Here is a 20,992-nt window from a genome sequence, read left to right on the forward strand (position 1 = left end):
ATATTTGTGGAGTCCTTTCCTCCAGTAAATTGTTTAATAGTCCATCGATATTATTGTTTGGATTTGGCAGGACGGACAGACCTTAGATCGGATCTGTTAGTCTTGGGATCATTTCCCCTCTCCATCAGAAATTAGTTCTGCTGGTCGGAATTTAACCAGTTTAGTGTGGTAGCTTTAATGGGTTGTCAACAGGTTTAGGTCCACGTGATTCCGACCCTGGCATGTTCACCCACACTCATCACTGAACCATGGATCAGCTTAATGGTAATGGTAGACTGATGAATTATCGTCAGGAAAATGTTACAGATTGTCGTCGAATACAGTTCTGCTTCTGCTGTTGCTGCAGCATCAAATGATAACACAGTTTGAGATGCAATATCTACAATTCAATTCTACTGATTGTCCCCCAATTCACACCGAGACCCATTCACCCATCAGTCCTGTATTCTCTACCTAACCTGGTTTCTGATGCGTTAACACTTGCATTTTCATATCCCCAATCTGCTGAGGACCTCTCCCTGGTGTCACGCCTCTAATTTGTTACTTTAACTCAATCCATTTAAAGTAATGATCGAAATCGTTTCTCTTCCACAATGTCAACTTCTGTATTTGAAGTGAATGTGTTTCCCTCTGTTTTTCTCCCTGACCATGATTAAGAGCTCTGCAGTGTCAGTGATGCCAGACTTATGTAGTTTCAGAGTCAAGGAACTTGTCCACCATGCGTTATTTTTCAGTTCCCAGTGTACGGCACTCCATGTTGGACAGGATGTTTGAGCATCTTTGACATACTTCTTTGGAAATTGTCCAAAGACAGAAATTGCTGAAGAAATTGCAGCATCTTCTGGAATGAATGCAGTGTTTATCTTTCAGGTACAGTGACCCTCGACAAAGCTCCCAGTTTGTCAAGCAATTTTAGTATTTTATTACCAGTATCCATAGCCATTTGTTTTGTGAAAATTTGTTCCGTGCCTATTCATTTCTGGAGAAATTCAGCAGGTCTATCAGTATCTGCAGAGACAGAGAAACAGCGTTAGCATTTCAAGCCCAGTGTGACACTTCTTCACAACTGAAAAGGATTGGAACCTTGGCTTTGTAATAGCTTTCCAGAGGTGGGAGATAGGTGACAGGGAAAAAAGGGCGTGGCAAAGATAAACCGGCTTTTAGCAGTGGTGAATGAGAAGATGATATAAAATGGGTTTAAATTAAGGTGTGAATGGAGAAAGGGGTACTCTCTATTGAGTGCAAGATAAACAAGACACAATCACCCAAGGTCATAGGGAGGCCAGGAGGGAGAATGTTGAGTATGTGGCATTATAAAGATCTGGCCATAAATACGTTTTCACTGTCGAGATCATCGCCCCCTTTAGACAAAGGATATCAGGTGCTTGACTTCTTATTGGCACTAGGAAGCGTTTCATGCTGTCTTAGTATAGTAATTGGTTGAAAAACAAATCACAGTATGAAGTTTGGACTGAGTATTGTTTACCTGTCATGTTTACTATAGTTTCAGATTTGCAGTGTTTATCTTTAAATGCTTGTTCTTGAAGTTAGTATTGGTTGCAGTGTAGAAGGTTGAGGGATGACATTATGGAAGTTTCTAAAATCATGAGAGGTATGGATAGGGTGAAAGCCAAGGTCTTTTCCACAGGATGGGGGAGTTCAGCCGAAGAAGGCATAGGTTTAAGATGAAAGAGGGAAAACTTACAAGGGACGCAGGGGCAATGTTTTTACACAGAGGGTGGTGTGAGTATGGAATGAGCTGCCAGAGGGAGAGTGATAGATGCCAGTACAGCTAACACATTTAAAACTCATTTAGACAAACATATGGATGGGAAACATTTCGAGGCATATTGGTCAAATGAAAGCAGATGGGACTAGCTTAATTTGGAAAACCTGGCTCACATTGACATTTAGAAAAACTTCGCGCAGGTTCAGAGTGGTTTTGTGAAAGGGAAGTTATATTTTGCCCGTAAAATCATGCAAAGTATTTCTGGAGATGCCTGAGAATGTAACAAGCGGACTTGATAATGGGGATCTGTTAGACACCAGGCTTTCCAGAGATTTTCCACAATGTATTACAAAATAAAAGTTCTCACACAAGACAGATGCCCGTCGGATGATGGAGAATGTATTAACATGGGATGATGATTGCTTAACATATAAAAATCGGAGAGTCAGGATTAATGGATCTTCATGATAAAGGTATATCTGCTGGAGGACCACAGCTATCAGACCGATGGCATCAGTTATTTACACTCTATACTGATAGCCTGAAGGAGGGAGCTGAGTGCAATATACATCCGAGGTTGAGGATGACACTGAGAATCAAAAGGCAGGCTGTTATTTAATGGAGAGGACTTCCAGAAAAAGAATAGTACAAAGGGATTGGAGTGTTCCTGTGTATGAAACATAAAGTTAGCATGTTGTTGCAGCAAGTAACTAGGTTGGTTAATTAGCCGGCTTCGACCGATGAAAGGGTTGTGTTATTGAGAATCTGTAAAGTGGAGAGGTGATTATTCATTGGGGTTTAAATGAATGAGGAGTGATACTGCTGAAAAATACAAGACACGGAAGGGACTGGAGAAGGTAGATGTTGAGAAGTTGTTACCATTCCTGAGTAGAGTCTCGAACTCGATGACATAGATACCGAATATGGAACATCGATTTCTATCTGAGATGCAAAGTGATGTTTTCTCTCAGAAGGTAGTGAATGTCTGGAATTCCCTAACCCAGAGAGGTGTGGAGGGATACAAGGAGGTGGCAAGAAAGTGGAGTTAGACCTGGAGTAGATCAGCCATGTTCGTAATTAATTACATGGCAATCTTGAGGGGCCGAATAGCCTACTCTTGTTCTTATTTATTAATTTCACATGTTATGCTTTTGCAAAGTAACTGGTTATTTTCCCGGAAGTTGTGTTGTGTAATGCTACATTCGGGTGAGCAGAGGATTTGTTTAGGTTAGCGCTGGGTGGGGTATAGGGGCTGTATTTACAGCAAATCTGGGTCTGTAACATGACCCACATCTGGATCAGACGTTGCGGAGAGGGGAAGCCTGGAAACAGAGATTGGGAGTGAGTGTCACTTCCTGACCCAGCCTGGATTTTCCAAGTACATTTCAAAAACTGCACCTAACCATCGGAGTGGCTCGATCTGCCCCTATGTAGCAGGTCCGAAGGGCTGAATGGAACATCAAAACATATGGCTGAGGGACAGAGTGGGCCATTTGGCCCTTTGACACAACTCAACCAGTAAATAAGGTCATGGCTCATCTCATTGTGGTCCCAGCTGCACTTTTCTCTCCATGCACCATTATCCTTGATTCACCTGTCTATGGAAAATCAGACGAAGCCAGCCTCGATATAATATAAAGATTCAGCCATCCCATACTTCTGTGAAAGAGAATTCCCACTTGAATGAATTCCCACTTTGTGATTTTTTCTCACTCCAGTTGTGACTGAGGATGGGGGGTGTCACTCTTTCCTTTTCTAGTCCCTCTCACAACAAATTTTAAATGTAATCAGGTTGGTGATATGGCCGATGTTAAAGGTCTCAGACTGGGTCAGGTTCAATGATAAGAACAAGTAAGGCAGATTTCTTTAGTCAGCCACAAGTTACTTACAGAACTAACGGAGGAAAATGGTGGATCTGTGTGTAGCACTGCTTCCTCACATCACCAAGGAGCTGGGTTCAATTCCAACCTCGGGCGACCCTCTATGTAGAGTTTGAACATTCTCCCCGTGACTGTGTGGGTTTCCTCTCAGTGCTCCAGTTTCCTCCCACAGTCCAAAGATGTGCAGTTTAAAGTGGTTGCCCATAGTGCCCAGGGATGTGTAGGTTAGGTGGGTTAGTTATGGGAAATGCAGGGTTACATGGATAAGATTGGGGGGCACGTCCAAGTGGGATGCTGTTTGGTGAATCAGTGCAGACTTCATGTCCTGCCTCCACACTGTAGAGGTTCTATGACAATGACTATAAATTTGGACAAAGAAATACTCAGTGGATACATACCTAATCTACTCTTATCAAGGTCTTATATGTTTCATTCTCATTCCAAGAGTAACCTGTTAAGGCCTTCATAATATAAGCCCTTCACCCCAGGAATACTTGAAATGAAATATCTCTGGACTACTTCCAGTGTAATTATATCCTTTCTCACATAAGGAGACACAAAAAAAACTAATCTCACACTCAGATCATAATGTTTATAATTGTTTTCTCAAAGTGCTGTGAGTCTTTGGAACACTCTTCCCCACAGACCATTGGAGGCGGAAATATTGAATATTTTTAAGGCACAGATGGAAGGTTCATAAATAACAACAGAGTCAAGGATTATCGAGGAATGGGCAGCAATGTGCAGTGTGGGGGGAAATGTAGACAGTGGTATCAAATAACACGGCTTCAGAACCTCCAGGAATATAATGCAAAATGAAATGATAATATCGATAAAATGTTAAGGGGGAATACAAGATGACAGCGATCCATGCTGGGCTCTGCATCAACACACTGGCAAAGTGGTTCTCTAACCCACCCCATCCAAGCCATTTACTTAAAATTCAACACTAAAAGAGCAATAGAATCTTTAGTAATCCCGTTTTATCAAGTGGAAATGACAAAACGTGGGAAAGGATCGAGTAAGTCCCAACACACGGTGCACCCATCAGAAGCATCGAGCCTGCCTGAGGCTGCAGCTACAACCCACTCTGCTCGTTCCCTAGACCCAGTGCCTCACCAGGCCTTGGTCACTGAGTTCACCAACTTATGTGAAATGATTGAAGCCATGATTGAAGAAGGGTTCAGCAGTGGCTAAAGCCGCTCTCAGCCGTGCTCCAAAAACATGAGCAGCAACTTGACAGCCTTGGAAACAGAACAGACGATGCCAAGCGCCGAACTGCAGCGACAGAGACCGTGATCGATTTCTCTCGGGAGAGGATCGTCGGCCTTGAAAATTAGGTCTGCCCCTTAACTGAACAAGATGACGACCTCGAGAACAGGGGTATGATGAAGAATATTCACATCGTCGGTTTGCTGGAGCGGACAGAAGATGGTCAGCCGGTGAGTTTTTTCAAGAACAGGCTGCAGCGATCCCTTCACTTCAAAACTGAGGAGGGACGGGTGAAGAGTGAGACAGTTCATCGGGTTACGGTGCGGAAGTGAGACTCAGACCAACGCCTTCATCCTGCCCTTGCGCGATTACATAGTTATGGGGCCAAACAAAGACTGATGGAATCTTCCAGAACCGATGGGCTTAATTCATGAGGGCTCAAGGATTATTTTCTTTCAGGACTTTTCAACGGCGGTGATTCAGGAAAGAAAATCTTTTGATGATATCAAGAGAAGAATAAGGGAACTCTGGATTCAGTATTCCTTACGGTACCCAGCGGTGCTCCATATTGCTTTCAATGGATCCATACGCTCGTCTGACTCTCCAGAGAAAGCGAAAACTTTGTGGACATTTTAAAGTAAGCTGGATATTTAGATAGTCGTTTTAGATAGATTTTTTGTTGGATTTTTCTGCTATTAACCAATGTTAAATTATAACCGGGAGTGGGTAGAGTACTCATTTTTGACGTCTTCATTAGTATTACTACTCTTTTTCTCTTTCTTTGCTTGTGTCTGGGGTGCAGTTCAAGCTGGAGGGAGTTACAAAGGTAGTTGTGATGACTAAGTGCCGACCGAAGGGCAGTTCAAGCCCGATGTTTGTTGTTAATTGCCTTGGATTCCATATTGGTAGCGGGCAGAAGATAAAGTTTTGAGATATGTAAGCGTCCCTAGTGGGCGGTGGGGGTAAATTCCCCAATCGAGTGTCATTGGCATTTTGGATTTTATTTCGTTCTTTGAATTTTTATGTTTTTAGCTTTGGAAAGTTTTGAGAGCTTGTTAGTTGTAGTAGTTTTAGTTTGGGCAGGTTTTAGGCCCAATGAGTATTTTCTTAATTAATGATCAGCGATGTGTAATTCGATGTGAAACTCTCGAGTTGAAATGTTGCTACAGTGTGTTCTGGATAATGATGTGCTTAAATGTTGTACCTGGAACATTAAGGGGAGCCATCTGCCAGTCAAGAGGAAAAATGAAGTTTCTAGTCTTAAAACAGAGAGAGTGGATGTCGTCCTTATGCAGGAGATGCACCTTGATGACAAGGAACATTTGACCTTATAGCAGGGTGGATTTGATCGGGTTTATTTCTCGTCTTTTAATACTAGGAGTACGGGAGAAGCCATACTAGTGAAGAAGAATCTTCCATTTAAATTACTAGATTGTATTAGACACTCACGGAAGGATGATCATTCCCAAAGTCTTGAACTATGGGAAATAATACAGTCTTTTGAATGTTTATTGCCCCCTGGTGCACTGTCTTAAAATCCTGAAAGATGCATTTTCCAAAGGAAGTTATCTTGCATCATGGCACATTATTGTAGAAGGAGATTTCGACTGCCTTATGGCCCCACGGTGGACAGAATGTCCAAAGGTACCACAATACCCTCATTATAATGTAAGCAATTAGTGGGTTAGAGCTGGTGGATACCTGGAGGCAGATCTACCTCACAAGTAGGGATTTTATTTTCTTCTTTAACCCACACAAATGTCACAATAGGGTTGATCTCTTCCCCATCCCTGCAACAATCTTAGACACGGTGGCATACTGCACAATTGGGAATATTACCCCAACATACCTGCCCCAGAATTAAGATAGAAGTCACATAAGATTATGTTGTATGCAGATGAGGGTCTCATGTTTTTGTCAAATCCCACAGTTTCGGCAGCTCACGTGATGCAATGCATTAATTCGCTTATCGCCTTTTCGTGCTTTAAGATTAATTTTACAAAGTTTGTGGCCATACCTATGGGAGGTCTCAGGGAAATACCTGATTTTGAAGGAAAATCCTGGTTTACTTTTAAATGGTCACGGGGGTGCTTTCCCTATTTCAGTATATTCATTGCATCTGTCTTTGATCATTTATTTAACGTGAACTATGTCCATTTCTTTGACAAAATTAAAAAAAGACCTTCAAAGATGTGAGGCACTTCCAATATCCTGGCTAGGTCGGATAGCTGTTCTGAAAATGAATGTCCTTCCTAATTTACGATACCCCGTGTGAATGCTTCCTTTGATGTTTCCCAGACAGATATTTAGGAGACTTTATGGCTGGTTTAGCTCTTTTATTTGGCACCAAAAGCGACTCTTTATCAAGCTAACCAAATTGCAACTACCCCACAGATTGTGGGGAGTAGATCTCCCAGATTAAAAGCTGTCAATTAAGTTCTTTATTATCATATGTTAGTGTGTGGACCACTGAGGACTCGGCGTCAATATGGTTAGATATTGAACTCTCTCAGACAAAATGAACCCTAATTAGTCTCTTGTTCGTAGACAAAATGACAACATTGAGGGAGTATTGTCATAACCAAATAATCATTAATGAAGTTAAAGTATGAATGGCAATGAGTCAGATCGAGGGCAATACAGCCAAAACCTTGTTTCTTACCCCTATAATTGGTATACCAAGTTGCCAACTGGGGATCATGGATTCCATGTTTAAACTGTGAGAAGCCAGGGGTGTACCTTGCTTCAGTGATTTAGAATTTATAGAATCCCTACAGTGTGGAAACAGGTCCTTGGGCCCAACAAGTCGACTTCGACCCACCTAGACCCATTCCCCGACCATCCTATATTTACCCTAACTAATGCCCCAACCTACACATCCCTGAACACTATGGGTAATTTATCAATAGCCAATTCATCTAACCTGTGCATCTTTGGATCCTGGTGCTGTGAGGCCGCAATGCTATCCACTGAGCCACAATGTTTTATTTCAGGGAGAAAGAATTACATCATTCGATCAAATAACTCGTAAGTATGGACTACCTAGTAGAGACCTCTTCTGTTTGTTTTTGTTTTCAGATCAGAGATTTGATTTAAAAAAAAACACACACTTTTACCAGACTCTTACAGATCGGATAGAGAGAATCGGGTGCTTAGTGCTCAGAATGCACTCTCTGTCAGTACCCTTCATCATTAGTTGGAGAGTGTCCCCTCAGACGAGACTGTGCAGCTTTGTGATGTCTTCAAGAGAGAGTTGGGGTTCAAAACACTTCGGAGACATGGGAGGATACTGGTGAAAATGCTCGAAGGATTTTGATCTGTAATAGGACCCATTCCATGCAGTTGAAAATTCTTCGTAGGGTCTATCTGACCCCAAATTGTCTCTCGAAATGCAAAGTGGGATTATCTTCAGCATGTCGTAAATGCAGAATGACTACAGGCACTCTTACTCATTGCTTTTGGTCCTGCTGCAGGCTTCAAATATATTGGAGCACTATGTTAGCTGTGATAGAATGGGTCTTGGGGGCTGAAATGGAGATGGACCCGGTTTTTCTTTTCCTGGGCCTGCCCCGGATACTTTACAGAGATGCACATGCGGAAAAATTATATCCTCATTTTCTGTACTAGGAAAAATGTTCTGTTGTGTTGGATATCTGAAAACCCCAGGTCTGTTGAGTCGTCGTAAGTTCTTCATGGAGAATATCCCTTTGGACTTTCTCACCTGTATGGTGCATCAAAAAACAGAGACTTATCTAAGACATGGCAGCCCTTTTTGGATTACCACGATACAGGTTTATCTGTCACATTAATAAGGGCTTGTGAATAGTCATGACGATATGGCCTAATGAATCTAATATCCAGCGAGAAAGAGTTATGAACATAAAAATGTGTATCAGTTAATGCTCTTGAAGAACGAGAGCTATCGCTTTGTTATGCTGAGCTGTACTATTTATTCATTATTTATTGTTTATTTTTGTTTTTTTCTCTGTCTATTTAGTGTTTTTAAATGTACATGTTTTGTATGTACATGCTCACGAGTGTAATTTTGATCAGTTATTTGAGTTGTGTTGTTATTGGGTTAATATAATATTAAAAATCTCTTTTTCAATAAAATTACTATTTTTTAAATTAAAATGCTAACATTGATAGAATAGAGTCCCAAAGAACTCTCATTAGAGAGACCACTCATGCTGGTTTACCGTGAGGGTCACCACATTTTGGGTGATGGGGTGATGTTGAGAGAGCATTCCCTTCATGGTAACTTCAGTCAGTGTGAGGAACTGAACCTGCGCAGTTGGCCTCCCTCTACATCACAAACCTTCCGTCCAGCCAACTGAGGGACGGCAGAGCAACTGTTACGGACAGAAACAGTCACAGGCAAAGGGCAAGAGAAACTTTCACAACAATGAAAAGGGTACAATTTAGATAACGGTCAAGATAACGGCTGAGGGTAAAAACGTTCTCTGCTCGAAATTGTATTTTATAACAAGACGCGCTTAGAAGCTGTCTTTGATTTAATATTATTAAGGTTAGTCAAGTGAAATAACCAGAATTACTAAGTGTGATTGGACATCTATAACGAAAAAAGTGTAGATCTTTGTTTGGTCTGTGTAAAGTATGCTGACCGTTGCATGAAAGTATATAGCTGATGGAATATATTGTTAGGAGAGTGCATTCCTAAAGAAAACTGGGGTAAAAGTGCTTGAGTGTCGTCTGTTCAGTGACAGGAACCCAGGGAGTTGAATGACTGAAAGTTCTTGTAAGATGGAGCTGAGAAAACCATCAGTCAGCCGGACCTGATGAAATGCTAGAGCAAGTTTGAAGGGCTGAATGACCTCAGCGTGGTTTGAATTGTGTGTGGTTTGAAAAACGTACATCTCTACTCCTTCCTCTTATGTGTTACACACTGGGGCACTCCCATTTTCCTGAAACTGGGAATTATTTGGAACATCATCTGGAATTTTCAATAAGTGGTATTCTCCAGAATATTCTACAACTGTAATGGGGGGGGGGGGGGGGGGGGGCGGTGGATATTGCAAACGAGAGAGAGAGAGAAGGCGCTGCAGTGAGCGTGTTGGAGCATGAGCCTTGTTTGGGGCTCGGTGCTATAACCGATATACAGTGACTGTGAGGGAACAGAGAGAATACGGTGACACTTACCCTGGCAGAATGGGGAAGGTTATTGATGCGTGTCCTGTATTGCTGGATATTCCTTCAGACCGCAGATATTGCACTGAGCTGGGTGGTGAGTACAGACCATGCTCGGTAGGTCTGGTGGTATGGCCCCCTCTGGGAAGGGAATGGTCCCCCTCTGTACTAGCCCATCCACTATGCCCGCCATGCTCTATCAACAAGCTGTGGTGTAATTGCCCCTTATATGCCATGCTCGGGGTAATCTGTGCAAGGCAGCACCAACCTGAGAAAGCTCAACTGTGTGCCCCTTGGCCTTTTAAAGATGGCACCAGTGCCAGGGATCACAGAATATCCAGGGGCACCCTGGCTACTTGTGTACCTCCAGTCATGATGGGTGGGAGAATCGGGATGGTATTGAATAAGAGGGACACCAAGGGGTGGGTAGGTAGCTAATGAGGTAAGTTCGATAAGATAGCACCAGGAATCTAGCTCAGCTTCGTACAGACAATCCCTCTGTCACAGTCAATGAAAATGAATTTGAGACAAATTACTGTTTTATACAGCTCAATGTGTCGAAGACTCTGTAGTCCTCCCTCCCAGTTGCAAAGCTGCAGGACAAATTCTCATTCAAAACTCTCCATCGCCTGAACTCACACTAGTATACCATTCACTCATAATTCTTCATAATACTGACCCGTATTGCATGATACTATCGAAATGTCTTCATTTCAGCATTCTGGAACCAGTGAACATATCTTTCCATGACATTTTTTCCTCGGTCTCCCCCTCCCTTTCTCTATCACAAAACGCACGTATTTGCAGTCATACGGTTCTACAGACGGAAAAAGGCCCTTCGGCGCAGATGTTCCATGCCGAACAAAATGTACATCCACACTCATCCAATTTCCCTGCGCTTGCTCAGTATCCTCTAATCATTTCCTATCTGTGTATTTGTCCAAGTGCCTTTTCAATGTTGTTAGTGTAACAGCTCAGTCCATATGTGTACCATTATCTGTGTAAAAGAGTTGCCCCTACGAGTTAATTTTTATTTTATTCTTCTCGAAGCATGAACGGATGTCCTCTCGTACTCGATTCCCCAACCTTGCGAAAAAACTTGAAGTATTCACCCCTATGCATGTCTCTCACAATTTGATAAGATCTACACTTCTATAAGAACCCCTTCAGTTTCCTAGGCTGTAAAGAAATAAGTTCTGACCTGTCCATAATCTCCCTATAACTTAAACTCTTTAGATCAGGAAACATCACTGAAATTCCTACTACACTCTTTCTAATTCAATAATATCCTTTCTACAGTAAGGAGAACAAAACTGAAACCAATGCTCCAACTGCAGCCTTACCAACACCCTGTACAACTGCAACACAATGTCCCAACTTCTATACTCAATGCGCTGATGAGTGCCAGTGTGCCAACAGCCTTCTTCACTGTCCTGTGTATCTGTGACTCAAATTTCAGACAACCGTGCACCTGATCTCCACCGCACTACTTAAGGCACTATCATTCATCACTAAACTCCTACCTGGATTTGACTTTCCAAAATGAAAGACGTCACACTTATCTATATTAAACTCCACATGCTATTTCTCAGCCCACTTCCCCTGCCGATCAAGGTACTGCTGCAATTTCTGATAATGTTCCTCACTGGATGCCTACTTTTTAGTGTCATCTGCAAACTTATTAACCTTGCGTTGTGCACTCTGGTCCAAATTATTGATATAGATAACAAACAGCAATGGGCCCAGGACCGATCACTGAGGCACTCCACTAGTCACAGGCCTCCAGTCCGACAAGCATCCCTCCACCATAGCCATTTGCTTCCGAACGCTAAGCCAATTGTGTCGCCAATTTACCAGATTATCTTGGAGTCCATGCGATCTAACCTGCTCGAGCAGCCTACATGTGGAACCTTATCAAAGACTTCATTGAAATCCATATAGAATATGTCCACCACCCTGCCCTCGTCAACCTTCCTGGTCACTTCCTCAAAAAATTCGAACAAAATTTGTAAGGCATGATCTGCCATGCATATAGCTATGCTGACTGTTCAAGTCAAACTCTGTCTTTCCAAATGCATGCATATCTTATCTCTCAGAATCTTCTCAAGTGGTTTACCGAAAACAGATGTGAAGCTTTCTGGTCTATATTTCCCAGGTTTTTCTTTGCAGCCCTTCTTGAATAAGGCCACATTTGTTACCACCCAGTCTTCCGGGACCTTGGCCCCTGACCTGTCTTCTCTCGTCTCTTGCAGTGCTCTTGGATATATCTGGTCAGGACCAAGAGATTTATCTGACTTTATGCATTCTACTATGCCCAACGGCACCTCCACTCTGATATGAACGGTACCATGATATGACAACTAACCCCTCCAAAAGGTCACAGATCTTCATGTCTTTCTTCATGGTAAATACAGAGGGGAATTTGAGGACCTCGCCCATCTCTTGTGGTTTTACACATGAATGCCCACTTTGGATTTTAAGGCGTCCTACTTTCTCTCTAGTCGTTCTTTTTCTTTACTATACTGAAAGCACATCTTTGGATCCACTGTAATGTTCTCAGCCAAGGCTATATCATACCCCCTTTTCGCCCTCCTGATTTCCTTCTTCAGTAAACTTCTGTATCCCTTGTGTCTCTCCAGAGATTCCATTGATTCCAGCTGCCTGAACCTGAGCCACGCCTCCTTTTTTGCTGGTCAGAGCCTAATTATCTCTTGTAATACAGGGTTCTCTCTTCCTGCCTCACTTTCCCTTCACCCTCACAGGCACACATAGACCTTGAATTTTAAAGAACTCCCACTTACCAGAGATCTTTTTGCCTGGAAACAAGCTACTCCAATCAATCTTTGCAAGTCCATGTCTAATTCCAACAAATTCGCCTCGCCCCAATTTAGAACTTGAATCTGTGGACCAATTTTGTCACTCCCATAACTATTTAAAAATTAATACAGCTCCAAAATGCTCCCCCACATTACCTCTGTCGCCTATCCTGCCCTATGCCCCAACAGTAGGTCGAGTTTGTCCCTTCCCGAGTAGGACCCTCCATATGCTGCTTATGGAAACTTTCCTGAACACACTTAACAAATTTCATTCCATCTAAATCCTTAACACTCTGGACGTTCCAGTCCATGTTAGTATAATTAAAATCACCTATTATGACAATCCTTTTGTTCCTGCAAGTCTCCCCAGTCTCCCTGAATATTTGTTCCTCCAATTCGCATTGATTATTTGGAGGCTTATAGCGCAACCACTGTAACATTACCACCTCCCTCTTACTTCTTTTCACCATCCACAAAACCTCACTGGACATTATCTCAGTTATTTCATCTTTAAATACTGGAGTGGTATGCGCCTGAATCGGAACCATTGGTATTTAAACTGTTTCCATTTACATCTCTCCTTTGCAATGATTTTCACACCCACAGAGCCCCTTGTCAAGGCACAGTGGAGACATAGAGCTGTAAATGGATAGGAGCTGCACATCCTGTCACTGCCAGCATCGGCTGCTAGTTTCCCCACACTGGGCAGGGATCTAACACAGTGTTACCGAACAATGCAAAAGCCTGGGGTTATATATGAATGAACCAGTGTGGTCTGCAAAGCTCCCTACGCTGGACATTTAGCCCAGGATTGTAGATCAAACATTGGTGTGGGCTGCACAGTGTACCACTCTGGACCGGATTTACACAGTGCTCCATCCTGAAGATGTAATGGATGGGCTGGTTATGTGAGTTGGATTACGAATGTGAGAGAACGAAACATCTGGCAAAGCCTTTATTTTGTATTTTCATTCTTGTGATTGGACCCTTCAAATCCTGACTCATCCGATTAGACCCGACCCTCTGGATGAATGATGGTGACTGTTGTTACAGCATCTGGGTCTGTAACATGACCAAAAATGGAGCAGAGGCTGCAGAGACGGCAGTCTCCATAAAATGGCATGAGGAAATCACAATCAGATCAGCCATGGTCTGAGTGAATGGTGGGGCAGGATTGTGTGGACCACGAATGTAACTTATTCATCTATTTCTGTTTGTAAAAGGCAAATTCCACTTCTCTCCCAGTGTCCCATACTGGTGGGGAGTGAGTCACCTCCTCCTGTTCCTGCGTAACAGGATCCTCGGGCCTCACTAGCCTCCAGATTTCCCTGTGCCCTAGTTTCGAGCAGTTGAATGACTGCCTCCTGTTCCTGTGACCCAGTCTCGAGCAGTTGAATGACTCCCTCCTGTTCCTGTTTCCCAGACTCGAGCAGTTGAGTGACTCCCTCCTGTTCCTGTGTCCCAGTCTCGAGCAGTTGAGTAACTGCCTCCTGTTCCTGTGTCCTAGACTCGAGCAGTTGAGTGACTGCCTCCTGTTCCTGTGACCCAGTCTCGAGCAGTTGAGTGATTGCCTCCTGTTCCTGTGTCCCGGTCTCGAGCAGTTGAGTAACTGCCTCTTGTTCCTGTGTCCCAGTCTCGAGCAGTTGAGTAACTGCCTCCTGTTCCTGTGTCAGAGTCTTGAGCAGTTGAGTGACTCCCTACTGTTCCTCTATCCAAGTCTCGAGCAGTTGAATGACTCCCTACCTTTCCTGTGTCCCAGTCTCGAGCAGTTGAGAGACTCCCTCCTGTTCCTGTGTCCCAGTCTTGAACAACTGAGCGCTGCCTCCTGATCCCAAGTTTGTGAAAGTAGATGTCTTCCTCTTGCTACCGACTAACAAGCTCCAATCGCTCTGTGCTCACCTGCTGCTTCTGTAGAATGGAGTTGAGGGACTGAATGGCCTCTTCACATTCCTTACAGCTTCTCTTGACTAAAAGCCTTTCTCTTGTTTCTGCACAACACCATCAAAATCTGAGTGATGTATTTTTGTATTTGACTCTCAGTAATTGAGCAAACAAGCTGACTGACAGGATTCAGAACCAGAGTAGCCTTTTCCTGTTCCTGTGTTATACACTCAAGAGTCAACAGAGTTTCAGTGATGTACAGCACGGAAAAAGACCCTTGATCCAGCCGTCCATTCTGACCAAATATCCTAAATTTATCTTGTCCCCCTTGACAGTACCTGGCCCATATCCCTCTAAACACTTCGCATGCACGTACCCATTCAAATGCCTTTTAAATGGTGTAATTGTGTATGGCTCCGCCACCTCTTTTGGGTGCTCAAACCATACACACAGCAATCCATCTTTGTACCTCATTTCCCTTGATAAAACTATCTCCTCTCACCTTAAACCTTTGTCCTGTAATTTTCGACTTGCCTATGCTGGGGAAAAGACGTTGACTGTTTACCTTATCTACGTTAAAAATCACACAACACCAGGTTATAGTCCAACAGGTTTAATCGGAAGGACACTAGCTTTCGGAGCGACGCTCCTTCATCAGGTGACAATCACCTGATGAAGGAGCGTCGCTCCGAAAGCTAGTGTGCTTCCAATTAAACCTGTTGGACTATAACCTGTTGTTGTGTGATTTTTAACTTTGTACGCCCCAGTCCAACACCAGCACCTCCGAATCATACCTTATCTATGCATGTCATGATTTTATAAACCTCTTTAAGATGGACCCTCAGCTTCAACGCTTGAAAATAGCCTCAGCCTATTCAAACTCTCCCTGTAGCTCAAACCCTCCAACACCTGCAACATTCTTTTAAATCTCTTCTGCACGCTTTCACGTTTGACAACATCTTTCCGACAGCAGGGTGACCAGAATTAAAAGCAGTATTACAAATGTGGCCGAACCAATGTCCTGTACAGATGCAACATGTCTTGCAAACGCATAGACTCAAAGCAAGTACCAATAAAGGGAAGATCACCAAGTGCCTTCTTCACTGCGCTGTCGACCTGTGACGACACTTTCAAGGAACGGAGAACCTGCACCACAAGGTGACACAGTAGCTCAGTGGCTAGCATTGCTGCTTCAGAGTGCAGCGATCTGGGTTTAATTCTATCCTTGAATGACTGCCTGTGTGGAGATTGCATATTCTCACCATGTCTGCATGAGTTTCCTCCGGGTACTACGTTTTCCTCCCACAGTACAAAGATATACAGGCAAGTGTAGATTGGCCATGCTAAATTGCCCCAAGTACCCTGGGATGTGTAGGCGAGGTGGATTAGCCATGGGAAATGCAGGCTCAGAGGGATAGGGTAGAGGTTTGTTCAGTTGGATACTGTTTAGAGGGACGGTGAGGCCTTGATGGGCCGAAAATCCTGTTTCCTCGCTGTCGGGATTCTATCATTTCAATGGAGTTCTCTTTGATTTCGACAGGGCACTACCTACATGTCTTGCCCTGATTTGTCTTGCCAAAATGCAACACCTCACATTTATCTAAATTTAACTCCATCTGTCATCCCTCGGCTCACCTAATCAAGTTTCCACTTTGTTCTGAGATATCATTCTTCACTGTCGACTGCACCACCAAATTTGGAATTATCTACAAACTTACTGACCGTACTTCATGTGCTCAATTGCAAATGATTTGTATATGTGACAAGAGGCAGTGGACTCACTATTGACTTTTGTGGCACACCACTGGTCACAGGTCTCCAAGTTTAATGAACAAATGTCCACTGTCACGCCCTATCTTCAATATTCAAGAAAATTTTGGATCTAAATGGCGAGCTCTCCCTGGATTCCAGGCAGTCTGACCTTGCTAACCAGTCTACCATGTAGAACATTTTGCTTTTCTTACTGAATTCCATAAAGACAACATCCACTATCCTGCCTTCATCAATCATCTTCATCACTTCGTCACAAAATTCCACCGAGTCTGTGAGACGTGATGTCCAATGTACAAAGCACTCTTCAGTCCTTGTCTTTACAAATGCATATACATCCTTTCCCCCAAAGTCCCCTCCAACAATTTAGTCACGATTGACGTCAGGCTCACCAGTCTATAGTTACCTGGTTTTTCGTTTCTTTCTGAAATGATGACACTATGTTAGCAGCTCTCCAGTCTTTTGATGCCTCACCTGTGGAAATCAATAATACTGATATATCAGCAAAAGTCTGAGCAATCTCTTTCCTAGCTTCCCACAATCTTCTGGGATACAACTGATCCAGTCCCAGGGATTTGTTCACCTTCATGTGTTTTCCAATGTCCAACACCTCCTTGTAATATAGATACTTTTCAAGATATCACTATACACTTCTTCATTTTCTCACTCTTGTAACCTCCACCACATTAAATACTGAGGAGAAATACTTGTTTATATCTTTCCCATCTCTTGTGGTTCCACACATAGGTAGCCTTACTGATCTTTAATGTGTCCTATTTTCTCCCTAGTTAATCTTTTGCCACGAACAGATTTGTAGAGATTTGTCAATACCTCGTTAACCATATTTCTAAAGCCAACCCGTGTTCACATTTTTCTGGCCCGATTTCACCATTGACTATACATTTGCTGCCCTTATACTCCTCTGGGGTTTCACTTGATTTCAGCTCTGTTTACCTGACATATGCCTCATTCCTTACCTTGACCAGAGCATCAATATATCTAGCCATCCAGCAATCCCTGCACCCACAGCCTTGCCCATCTCACTAATAGGAACACGTTGGCTCTGAACTCTCTGGATCCAAGTTTTTATGGCCTTGCATTTTCCAACCATCCCTTTCCCTGTGAACAGCATATCGAAATCAGCCTTTCAGAGGGCTCGCCTAACTCTTTCAAAATTGGCCTTATTCAAAGTTAGAACTTTAATGTTTACATCAGGTCTTTCCTATTCCATAACTATTATAAAACTAATATTTATGTGTAACAGACTTGAAATGTTAAGTAAATATTTCCTGCCCCTCTGTAACAGGCTCGAGAGGTTGAATAGGCTCCTCCTGTCCCTTTATAACAGCCACGAGACATTAAATGACACAGCAACCCTTGGATTATGAGCAGCCATTAAACTATATCTGATGGAGGTACATCCCTTTTCAGTTACCGAAACACAAATAACACAATGTACTCCAGGTGCCCTCTCAGTAACACCTCATGCAGCTGCAGCGACAATTCATTTTATTTTGAATGATTTTGTTTGCAAAATGTGCTAATGTTCCAGCGTTCCACCTTTTCAAGTAGCAACAGGCTAATATGGATTGAATGGCCTTCTCTTATCCCTCTGTAAGAGGCCCATAGGGACAGAATTGCTTCGGCCTGTTCCTGAGCAGCAGTCTCAGTGCTCTGGCTCAAGATTAAGGAAGGTTCTGGAAACAGGGCATTAAAAGCAGGAGTAGCCTCACACCAGATAATAAGTATCATACTTTGTGTTCAGGTATCTAGAAACTTGCCCACCCGACGTTTTTTTTTATGTAGCCGATCTGTTATTTTATAACTGCTTCCTTTCATAAACAGAGTGGAACATATATAGAGCCTTGCACTGTCCTGTTAATACTCTCGTATGCAAGGAAAAAAAATGATTAAAACATTGAAAGATTTATGGTTCATCCCTCAGCAACCCTTATCCATTCCATTCAAACCCAGTAACTGTTCCCTTTTATAATGATATGAAAAGTGATGTATGGAAATGGTTAACTGATCCTATTTGTTCAGTGACTGTGAATAATACCAGTCTTCGTGGATTCTAGTTATCCCAGTGGAGGATTTCCATCTTTTAACGATAAATGGGCGTCTTTCAATGTGTTATCCCATAACATGAGAGGGAGCATCACCGACAGCACTGACAGGGAACAGCAGACCCAGGGAGAGGAGGAGGAGAGATCAGACTCTTAGAACATTAGACTGGAATGTTCCAAACATGGACCAGACTCTGACAATATTGGACTGGAATGTTACAAAAATGGATCAGAATCTGGGAACATTAGACTGGAATGTTCCAACAATAGACAGGAGTTTATCCGATTATGTTTGGTATCTTTCTGCATTTTATTGGCTGTCCTTGTCATACCAGATTTATTATGCTCTTCGCATTATTCAATATTTTTATTATCCTTTCCTGGCTATCGTTGGTGTTCCTGGTAAGTGTCACTGTCCAGTTTTTTTCTACAAACCTGTTATGACTGTATTACTGTTCTTTCATATATTCTACACTTCTGGCCACTATTATTGTTCATGTTGAAACTCTACAGACCACTACTAGCTACATCAATGAAGGTGTTCAATTACTGCCTCCCTCTGCTTTGGCAGTGTTACTCATGGGTCTCTATGTTGACCTCCTCAGTTTCAGCGGAGAACCACAATGTATTGTATATTTGCCTTTGTTATTTAAATATTAAGAGCATGGAGGTCACTGTCTACTGTTCTGGTTACAAACTCCACTTTTTTCCAGTGTTTTCATCCCATCCCTGGCCAATATCTGCGGCTGAAACAGACGAGTCATAAATGTGTGGGTGATCCCTTTGACCATGAGCTGATTCCTCACACCATGCCCTGACCATTTCTAACTTGAAATATTTATCACTCCACAATGCATCTCACTGGCTTATTCCATCTCCTGTTTGAACCTTGAGTTATAAAATACAGTCTTAATGATGATAATAATCTGCTGCTGACGCTCCCGGCTTCAAACCTGCCGAAGCAAATCTGATTCGAACTCACACCAAACTCCCATCAATCTGTCATTCATGTGCACGCCGAGTATATTGCTATTGTGTATGGCAATGCCTTTATTTTAACATTCTCAAACACTTTCCCTCATCTGTCCATGAAACTTCCCTCGTTCTCTCTCTGTCGATTATCCAAAAGCCTGCCAGTTGTTCGTATGTAAAATAGTTTCCTTCACGTGTGTTCCTTTCGCATTCAACCACGCCAATCGCACACGCACACGCATTCTCTCTCAGTTTCTGATGAACACACACACACGCGCGCACACACACACACACAGAGCAAACCTTCCGATTGTAGGCAGTAATCTGATGCGAGTATAGTTAGCATATGATCGTAAAGTTTGCAGTACTCTCCATGCTGGGCAGATAGTGCAGTTTACTGAGCAACACACTCGCATGTTCTGCACAGCTCTCCATGCTGGGCTGTCATCTTGCCCCGGTTCATGTTGTTTGTGGTGTTGTGTGAAGCAGATTGAGAATTTGATGTAACAAACCATTTCAGCTGATCTGACAATGCCTTTATTCAAAGTTCTCATTCTTGTAATTTTACTCTCGAATATCTTGCATTCTCCAGTCAGTCCCACTGCTCTGTCTTTTTTCCCCATATTTCCACAACCTCCTCCCAGTTAATTAACTGCCTGTTTCTGTCTTTAATGTGAATCTCTCAGCCCCTCTGTATCTTTCCCTGGCCTTGGGTTTTGTCTCCCTAATGTTTCGAGTGCTGGCATTGTGTAGCTCAGAAACAATGAAATGGTGTGTGTCAGGCTGTTGTTCACTTCCCGGTATGTCACATGTGATGGCCATGGACAGTCATGTTTCTGAAGTTATGAGACTCATCCTTGGAACTTGGACTGTACCTGTGTTTGCCCCACTCAGGTGATCTTGCGATCAGTAACTCGGGGAAGCCCATTGAATAAAGGACCAGGCATCTAAATTGTGTGACAATGCTGTCATTTTCTTTAAAAATAAAAGGTTATTTTCTCTTTTTTTAACAAGATGTCTTAAAGGCCAAACTGCCTACTGAAATGGCTCAAGTAAATAACTTACGAGACTTTTAGGGTTTTTAACAAATAGTAGTAACAATGGCCAGCTCGCACAGACCAGGCTTTCTAGTTTTTTCCTTACGGCTGTAAGTCACCAGGTGTTTGTGTCCCAGAAGGGTTGGAAGTTTTAGTAAATTATCCCTATCTGCTATTCTCTCTGAAGCTTCACTTGATGCTGTTTACTCCTGGATTGGAGAACTGAATGTCTGAATGCTCCTCTTTAACATGGAGTGTGTTTAGGTGATGTTAGTATATTGGAACAGTTCATTTGTAGAAGGTACTGTATCCATTATTTGGTTAATGTTTCCAATAGTTAAGTTATTCTAAACTCCTCTTCATTTTGTATGGCTTATGATTAGAGTGTTTAAATATATTGTGGTTTAATTAATGGTGAGTGGTTTGACGAGGTGCATCACATCTGGAACACCCACTTCACATCTACCTTTAAAATACGAAA

This window comes from Chiloscyllium plagiosum, unplaced genomic scaffold, assembly GCF_037043375.1.
Source record: "Chiloscyllium plagiosum isolate Xiang-an unplaced genomic scaffold, Cpla_swu_hap1 HiC_scaffold_48, whole genome shotgun sequence".
NCBI lineage: Eukaryota > Metazoa > Chordata > Chondrichthyes > Orectolobiformes > Hemiscylliidae > Chiloscyllium > Chiloscyllium plagiosum.